The following is a 10,445-nucleotide window of genomic DNA, read 5'->3' on the forward strand; positions in this document are numbered from 1 at the left end:
GCTTTGGCAACTTTTCAGTACACCAACAATTTTTATTTATTTATATTTTTTTTTTTGGGAATATACTCCCCTGTTCTAGACAAATTGTTGACTGCATGATCATAGCTGTGGTCTGTCTGTGTGGTTCCGCTGAAGGTGTTGCCATTGAAGACAGCTTTTTGACGTGTTCTCAGTGGTTCTGCTTTGTGTCATTGTGCTGGATGAGCTATCTAGTCAGGCTCGCTCGGATCAGAGAGTTTGGTGACACTTTGCAGATGAAATATCTCTGACAGACCTGCAGAGTCTGGTTGTGAGTGGAAATGGGAAGATGCCTCCAAGGTAGATCAACAAGTGCAATAACTCTAGGCTGCTCTATGTTAACTGTTGACAGAAAGGTATGTATGTATGTCTTGTGTGCACACTATGAATACGTTTGTAAGGAAAAAGCCTCCCTTGTGAGATGGAAAAATGAGAGAGGTAAAAAGTGGACCGTTTAACATCGATGTGGATTGAAAACCCCTCTCTAGCGTAAGGATAGGACGGAGAGGCAGCGTTTAGCAGACTTTAAGGGGTTATGTCAGTGGTGCACGCAGCTGTAACTGTTTCTAACAGCAGGTGTGTAGACCTAGCCTCTGCTATTCCAAAGCTGTGTATGTAGTATCAATGGACGTGTGAAAGGATATTAGAGCTTCTCTGTATGTGCAGTAGCTTTGTGCATCCAGTAAAGCTCAAAGTTCCGTTGTTTGCTTTCTATGCCTTGTTAATATACTGAAGTCCCCTTGACGTAAAGAACTTCATTCTGCTTTTTGTGATCTCACTGTTCTCACTCTCTCTCACACACACACACACACACACACACACATACATGCGCACACACACATACACTCACAAAATATAAATTGTGTACCAATATATCTGGATGTCATTGTTTGCAACATAATTAAGAGTAATAAAAACTGTAAATATAAAGCAATCCATTTGTATGTACTTTATTCTTTTATTGTCAAAAAGGGTTGAACTTAGAAGGGTTTGGTTTTTGTGAGTTGTCTTCTAGTCTGCTTGTAGTCTTGTAGTAAAAGGAATTGTTCTGTTTGGGGAAAAATGGAAAAATCTTATGTTTAAAAGGTTCTTTGCATGGTAAAATGGTTCTTTAGATTGGTGGAGAATGTGTTGTGAACATGTTTGGTTCTATATAGCACCAAAAGGGTTCTTCTGTTGTTACAAGCTTGACAATGCAACAACAGAGGAACACTTTCTCTATATAGAACCGTATACAACACATTCTCCATCAGTCTGAAGAACGATTTCACCAGGCAAATAACTAAGCATGAAATGGTTTTATATAGAACCATTACTTTTAGCAAAGAACCCTTGAAGAACCAGAGTGTACTCACATCTGATTCAACTCAGCCTATTGCCAAGTTTAGTAGGTGTGTTAACAGAAGGAAAATCACTAAACTGTGCTGGACACCAGCCCACCTGGGACCACTGTTCACCACCCCTGTTCTAAAGCGAGATGTCCTGTTTTAAATATTAGGAAAGCCCACTTTTAATGATGTCTTGATGGAAGTATATTTTAAAGAAAAAGTGTTTGAGGATAGACTGTTTTATTTATTTTATTTATGCATGTATTATTTTTTCTATCACTAATGCTAACTAGCACCACAGATTTATTAACTTACCAGATCGTAGATCAGTGGCTAGCAGTCAGGATTTGTTGAGCAATGTTGGGACTCCCAATGACTGTGTTATGTATTTGGGTAACGCATGCTGGGTATCGCAGTGAGAGAACACTGATCAATGAAAATTTGACAGAATTCATGACTTTGTAAACTGATGAGGCTGAGGAAATATAACGCTGTACTACAGAATACATACAAATTTAGGCCAGAATGCCCCTTTAATGTAGACCTGGTTCACATATACTGTATAAAAATTAGACATGGTAACAACATTTATTTTACATTTAGTTGCAGCTCACCTTGTAAGTTCAAATGTATCTTAATGAAATTATATGGTTCCAGCTGAGATGCAGACTGTTGTGCTTTGATTTGGGTGAGTGGTCACATGAGTGTCTCAGCACTGCAAGGCTGAGTTGCTATCTGGGACAGTGGGGTATGAAAAATGCAGTGATGCAGCCCCATCACCCCAAAACTGTGAGACAGGCCAATCACCTGATCAGCCTCAGACCTGCTTTCACTTCAGCAATGTGGAAAACCATGTGCTTATCTTTTGTGCCAAAAGACTTGTTTTGTTTTAATTTGTATACACTACAGCATGTTGCTCATTGATTTCTCAGATTGGTGATACTATTTCTGCCTTGACCTCCTCTTGTTGCACACATATATCCTTGCCTGACTCCAACATAGCAACAGTTCCCATGGAAATGGCGTGTGCAGTGACATTACTGCCTGAGTTCTATAAACACCATTTAGTCTAATAGTTCATTTTTGTGCTTATATAAACATTTTTAATTAGTTTCTTTAATTTTCTTGCTATTTCCATTGTTTACTGTAATGTTGAGAGAATGAGTCAATACACACCACTTCCAGTAAGAACTTGCCACACCTACCGACAAGGCCTCTTTGACAAGGCATCATCGTGCCCAGAAGAGAATGTTATTATTCCATTTAGTGTCAGCAACAATGTTCCAGACAAAATAAGCAAAAGAACAACCACAACTCAAACCAAGCCCCACTGTACGTGGATCAAAATCAAGAACATGATCCGTGGTACTTCAGACAGTTTGGATGACATTTTCTACAGCACACACAAACACACATGCTATAATCAGAGGGGGATTGAGGTCGTTACTCAATAATGCATCTCAGCCCACTGCATCAGACACATTTATCCACCAGCCACTGCTTTCCAATGCTCTGTATCCTGGCAACAGTAACTGTGTCTGCATGTGTGTGTGCACATCATCACAAGCAAGCAAAGCACAATTCCGGTGCGGTTGGAAAAAGACCACTGGCTCACCTCAGGACCCCAGAGCATGGCTGGAGAGCACTGAACACAAAGAGCTGACCATGCTATGTAGAATGGGGGCCATTTTAGGTGAAGGTGGTTCATTTGTTATTCTTATATACTGGGCCTACACAGTACACTCCAAAATTCTGAGACCACCCTTTCATATATTTCATTTTCAGTCTAAACGAGTTATTAATTTTTCTGGGTCAGGAACATAAACAGAAAACATATACTTAAAAGAAAATTACCTCAATAATTAAATCTTATTTTTTAGTATTTAGTGTGTCCACCCTTTTATTACAGCTGCCTTTCTTTTCAGGAGACTCACTTTCATTTTGTCAAGGAAGTCTGCTTTTTAAAAAAATGCTCCAATGTTTAGTCTTAGAAGCTGGTTGCGTTTTTTTTTTTTTCATCTCACCATCCAACTAATCCCAATTACAAATGAAGTCACATCTCTATCCCACTTCTGACACCAGTGTGGTGTCAGCTAAGAAAGAGACATGAGAAACATAGCACTTTAACAAAATGCTCCTTCACTGAACAGACGGCAAGGGGGGACTTCTGCCCAGCACTACTGATTGGCCAGGAAAGTGGAGCAGGTCACTTCTAGCCATACTCTCTCTGACGCAGGTCACTTCTAGCCATAAACTCTCTCTGACGCCCACAGCCCATCACAGAATAGCACAAGTAACACGTACACATCTCTAAGCCAACAATAACAACTTAATTACATGAATCCGGCTCCTCCCAAGTGCCTACTCACGTGGCCTCTCTGCATGGCCACGCCTCCCCACTTTTATAGCAGCACATGCCAATTGCGAGCCGCTACACTATTAACCAATAATATTATCTCAACTAGCTCAGAGACCCTCTCTGATACCATGTTTCACTTGGAAATGCAACACAGAACGAAAAGAAAATGCATTATGATTTCTGATACAAACCCTACTATAGTCGTAAGCACTTCAGCAAATTTCAAAGAGAAAAAAGCACTCAGTGTTATATACACAGACATCTGGAATTCAAACCCAAACAGCTATTTCTATTATTTCTACACTGCTGAGCAGTACTTATACCAGTTTTACCCAGAAAGATACATTACCATCTATTGTTGCTGCATTACTTGATGTTATAGCGTTAGTGAATGATGCTACAGTCTCAGACAGCTTAGGAAGCTAATAAATGAATATGAAGACTATAGCCACAAAAGTAGATTCCATGCTATATATGCCATGCACCAATCTGATGTGCTTTTAGATGTAGCACTCTCTTTCAACGCTAATGAAGACATTTCATGTGATAAGGCTTCTGATGTTACACTGACTTTAAAGCTTTTATCTCAGGTGTGAATATTGACTTTTTTAATGGCAAGAACCAAACAACACTGCACTAAGATGGTAAGACTGCACATTGATATTCATCCTGCTTGCATAGTCTTATTGACTTCCTCCTGTTTCTCCATGCAAGAAGTCGGGCTGAGGGAGTGATATGAGAAAACTAGTGTTCAGATATGCTTCGTTCTTCAAAAGACTGCTGATCACAGGTCAGCACTTTTACTCTGATAAATACAAGTGTGAAAGGAAAGACACTACTGATGCTGATGATCTGTTCTGGATCACAAACGCCACTCCAACTTGTCCCAAAGGTAATGGATGGTGTTCTATCACTCCAGAGCGTCCTACTACTGGTAATGCTTCTCTACGGCGATTATACAAGCTGTGTTTGTGCAACTGAATGCCTGTGTTAGTAATGGCACCTTGAAGTAGCTGAATTCAGGGCCTAGCTAGAACTTTTGGAATGGGGTTGCCAGGTAAGACCGAGAGATTTTACTGCATTAAAAAAAAATTGTTGTATGAACTTAATTCAGTTACGCCACACGTTTCCATTCAATCAAACAGTCAGTATATAGACTTTGTTACCTCAACATAAAGTTCAGCAATTGTTAGAGTTTCACTGGCATTAAATTCTCTTTTTGTACATTTGTAAATTAAAATGTACCTATATCATTTTTTGTCCATTTTACAAAAAACAGTTACCTCAAGAGAAATTCCACCGATTTTTCAAAATCACATCATTCAGAGCAGTTTGACATGAAATGGTTCATTGTAGAGAAACTTACAAATTCAGATTTCTTTACAGTGGTGGTGATAGGAACCACGAGTCACAATGTCTACAACACAAATATAGCCTGAACCTGCACAAGTCTTCTGAGTTTTTATATTTAACGTTGATGATGGTAAAATAGTCATAAATCTGAAAAAAAAAGTTTTCTTTGCAGACTGTTTAGCCTTACAACACCCTGTGTGTACCCCTCTGCCATGTGTCAGACATCAAGCAGCATTTACCTAACCATTTCATGCAAATAACATTCTGTGAAGGAGCTTTCAGAGGTGGATGTCTGGTTCCTATCACCACCTCTGTGAACAATTCTGACTCAGCAAGTTTCTCTAGAATGAAGTATTTTACACCAAACTGCTCTGAATGACTTTGTTTACATCTTAACCATTTAATTATGCAGAATTTTTGAATAATCAGTGGAGTTCCTTACAGACAACACAATTCCTTTATTTAACAGGAATATATTTTCAGTTTGAAAGCCAAACAACCCCATTGGTTCATTTTTTTGAGTGTGGGGTGGCACTCTGCTATAAACAAATAACAAAACAGCGTTACTGTATTAAAATGACATAAAAAGTGATCTGTTGTTTTTTCTGTCCATCATTTCCACATGAAAGAAACAGTACATCAGTACAACTACTACCAAAACTACACTGAAAATCAACAATGTATTGATATAACATATTTTAGTCATTAATGAGGAAACTGTGTTTGAATCAAGTAAATTAAATGCATCCCTTTTTTCAGTGCACAAAGTTAACTTAAAGAAAACATATTTCATATACACAGGCCATATGAGTTGTATTTACCACAAATTGTACATGACTCTAATGATCAGAAAGCTAGCCAGACAGCACTGTATAAGCTAACATACAACACATGCATGCATTTAACTGTAAAAAGAAATGAGTCAACATGATATAAATATAATAGCTGACTAGTTTTTGATAGTTAACACATCATACCCTTGAATAGCATACTTCATGATGTAGCTCACACAGAGCAGCACTGATGAAGGGACCAAGCACACATTCACTTGCCTGTTTGGTCTGGAAATTAGCCCATCACACCAAGATACGCTAATTATTAAATGCAGCATCATCAGGCAGATTTTCACCATAAAGCGTAACTGATACTTTATTGTCGATGACTGACTGTTCCACTATAAATAACTGGGGTGGCCAGAAGGCTACACCTTCACTATGCCTTTGTCTGAATTCACTAGTGTCTGGATACTTTTGAACATATAGTGCATGTATTTTCTCTGTTCTAGGCCTCATATGTGGTGCTAAGACACATGGGAAGTAGCCATAAGTCTTGAGGGTGCTCCCTCTAGTGGATGTCTTCTGCACAAAGAACTTGCATTACATCATCTACTGTGCCACAGGCTATGACAGCAGTACGCAGAGCGCCACAGGGTATACAGGCTTTTACTGTAGTACTACACACACACACCTACCTCAGCTCTGTAAAAATATTAGTAACAAATGTGTTCCAGTTTTATTAGGACTAAATGGGGACACTCCAAGAGTACTGTGTTGCCGTGCACACTAGGGTGTTTTTAGCGCTCATGTTCATCATTATGCAAAGGGCTGAGAAGTTTCTTAAGGAAGCACATTGAACTTTGTCATGTTTTTTATAACGCTGACCAAAATGGCACCTTAACCTAGAAATCTCAATCCAGGCCCCCAGCTTACCTGGAATTTTATTTTGGTCCAGTTTTTAAAACATATGGAAGAGACTTGCACCAAGCCTTTGGTTATCTGGCTCATGTGAGCTAAAAAAGAACAAAAAAATAATAATACTAATAATGATACACACACACACATTTTCTCAACCGCTTATCCTTCTGGTTTGCAGGGGGTGCTGGAGCCCATCCCAGTGGTCATTGGTCAGAATGCAGGAAACACCCTGGACAGTTCAATAATAATAATAATAATAATAATAATAATAATAATAATAATAAGTGTTATTTATAGTGCCTTTCTGAAGCTCAATGCCACTTTAGAAAGCATCAAAATCAAAGCATAACAAAAAGGCACACATTTCAAACTAAATTTCGCTGCTAAATATTTTGCTGGTTTTTTTAATATCTAGGTCTCGGTTGCCCACTGAGAAATTTCAGACCATTTCAGGTCAATACATTCCAAACCTACAGCACTCACAGTTATCCTTGCCCAGGCTGAGTAAAACCTGCACCACAAGGCTCTGTGGGCAGTTACTGGATTTCGCCACATGAGGGAGCTCTTGAGCTCAAGTTAGGCTAATGCTTGCAACAAACATATTAATACAAGCCATTCAAAACCATTGTGATATTAAATATCTAATCACTGACATATACAATCTCTGTCCACTTTATTTATCAAGTCTACTCGTCATATAGGTGCACACTGTACTTCTAAAATTACAGACTGTGGTACATTTGTTAGGTCCTGTTAATCACATTCATCAATGGTCAGGACCCACACAGGAGCACACTGAGCATGTACTATTTGGGTGGTGGACCATCTCAGCACTGCAGTGTTTAAAGAACTCAGTGAAACTGCTGGACTGAGAAGCAAAAAAATCCAGCCAAAAGCTTCCTGTGATGAGAAACTGACCACTGGTGGCAGTTTAGAGCAGAGGTCTTCAAATACAGACCTTGGATCAAGTTTCTGGTCCTGGATTGGACAGTGAGTGGACAAAGTGTTTAAAAACGCCAGCAGTGTCTGATTGGTTAAAAGTCAGTTAAAAACACATTATAGACTTTTAACTGACTTGGACTTTAAATTAAACTCCTTTTGCTTTGAATGACCCTGTACCTTAATTATGTTTATTTAATTAAAACAAATGATTGATTCCATTTTGTCACTACCAAAACAGTCATAAGACTACTGAAACTTTAGCAAATGTTTCAGTAGTGACTGTTTCAGTAGTGACAATTTTAGCTCATTTTAAACATAAAAATGCTATCCAGTATGACTAACAAACACAGCTTTAAACAGTCGTACACACATAAAATGATAATATTTTTTAAAACACAAAAAGGTTTATTTAAGTTTACTTTGTTTACTGCTGAACATTTGTGTTTTGGTAGTGACAATTCTTTACGTTACATACTGATTTTCAGACTTTGTGGCACATTTACTTTTACTTTACACATTTACTTTACAAAACAATGGAATCTAACTGCTCACCATGTGGCCAAGAGGGACAGGGATGCAGTCACACTTCCTGCTCTAACATGCAGGAGCGTGGCTAAAATAAGGCTCCGCCTATCAAACTAGCAATAGACAGTACCCTATAAATGAAGATTTTATATATATTTAGCTTATTACCATCTCAATTAATAATTTGAAAATATAACATAACCCTTATAAATATATATATATATATATATATATATATATAGATAGATAGATAGATAGATAGATGGATAGAGAGAGAGAGAGAGAGAGAGAGAGAGAGAGAGTGAGAGAGAGAGACAGAGTCTTTAATTGCAAAACGACTGTTAGTTCTTATTTTTAGAATAGCCAGCATGTGGCGTCTCTGTATCCCAATGTGCAAAATACATTACTGCATCCATTTGGGCTTTTTTAGCCTATGAGTACACTTACGTGAGCATGTCAGATGTTACCATTGCTGTGTGTGAGAGTATGTGCACTAGAGCGAGATCAGGTCTTACGCACTTCCAAGCACAGTGCTGATTGGATAAGACGCTCTGACTGTTCCTGGTTGACCAGGGTTTTCCCTTCTGCCAGCCTATCACAGACTGTTACCATGCCAGCCCCCATTCATAGACAGTGTTGTGAACGTGCAAGCCCAGTTATCGCAGCTTAAAGCAATAGTTTGGAGAAAAAATCTAATTTACACAGTTTTCCGAATGTAGCTGATCAACCAAGACATGTTTGGTGCCTGAAGTTTCTTTAGTTTTGAGCTGGAGCTACAAGGCTAGCGTAGCTAACAAGTGATGAAAGCTTATATCTCACCAATTAGCATCGTGTAAACTGCATCAAACTCTTCCCTTGTTAAATAATCCCAAGCAGAATCCCAGTGGTTTCTGACACTGTATGACATATTACTATTAAGAAAAATGGACAAATGTACAAACAAAATTTAGGTTTTAAAATGGCACGTCTTGCTATGCAGCATACTTTTGCCCATTTATAGATGACAGTGTGTTGTACAGTGTCAGAAATCACACAAACAAGTTTAATGGAGATTACTTAAGACTTCAATGTGGTTTGAGGCAAATATGCAATGATTTGCATGATGATAACTGGTTTACATAAGCCTTCATTACTTGTTAGCTACATTAGCCTCATAGCACCAGTGCAAAACTAAAGAAGCAAACTTTGGACAACCAATGTGTCTTAGCTGACTGACAACATTCAGCGTAATGGAGAAATTGTGTAAATTTGTTTTTGGTCTAATTATCACTTTACATTCCCTGACACTTACTACATTCTTAGGCTTAATTATTCAGTAATTACATGGAAAACAGTGCAAACCAACTGACTTATTCTAAAGTTATAGAAGTGAGGAGTGGAACTCTTGATCGCCAGAGGCCATTTCAGACAAAACTTTAAACTCAGTGGATTTCTTTATCCCAGAATTATCCCAGATTTCTCTAACTTCTCCTACTCCTAAAAGAGCATTTTAAATTACAAGATGACAACTTCAGATGACTCGCTCCTCAGCCTCAGAGTCTCACTTCTCATGTATGTGAGATGAGAAAAGTCAGTCGACTGTTAGGCCAGGTCTTAGGTCAGTGTGAGTGACTCCACATGTGTCTGCTAAGCTCTCTCTCTAAGGCTGCTAAGCCACACTGTCTGTGCTGGTACATCATGCCATAAAGCAAACTGCTCTAATCAGAAGAAATGGGCTGCTCATTTTACATAATTCCCACTTGGCTGTTAGGCTGTGCCCTATATCTCTAACCTGAAACAATGAACCGAGGAACTGAGGTCAGCAGAGATAATAGGAAGTATGACGCTGCAATAAATAGGCCTAGTAATTACTAATAAAAACAGGTACACAAACACCTTTTTGCTGAATAATATTAGTTGTGGCAGTCTGTGTGACCAGCAGCAAGAAAACTAAGAAGCTATGAGAATTATACATCTTTAACTGACCCCAATTCAGTTACATTATTTTTTTAGGATTTTAGGATTCAAACATAGACATCAAACAAGTATCACACTTTAAATTAAACTGTTTTCATTTATAAATACAGTCAATAATCACTTCTGAATAAAAGTATTTGGTTAAAATACATTTATGAATATAGATTTTCACTAATGATACAGAGTTACTCTAAAAAATAAATCACAAAATTATAGGGAAAGTTCTACTGATTTCTATCTTCTTTACAGCGGTGGTGATGGGAACCAGGG

This window comes from Colossoma macropomum, unplaced genomic scaffold (assembly GCF_904425465.1).
Source record: "Colossoma macropomum unplaced genomic scaffold, Colossoma_macropomum, whole genome shotgun sequence".
NCBI lineage: Eukaryota > Metazoa > Chordata > Actinopteri > Characiformes > Serrasalmidae > Colossoma > Colossoma macropomum.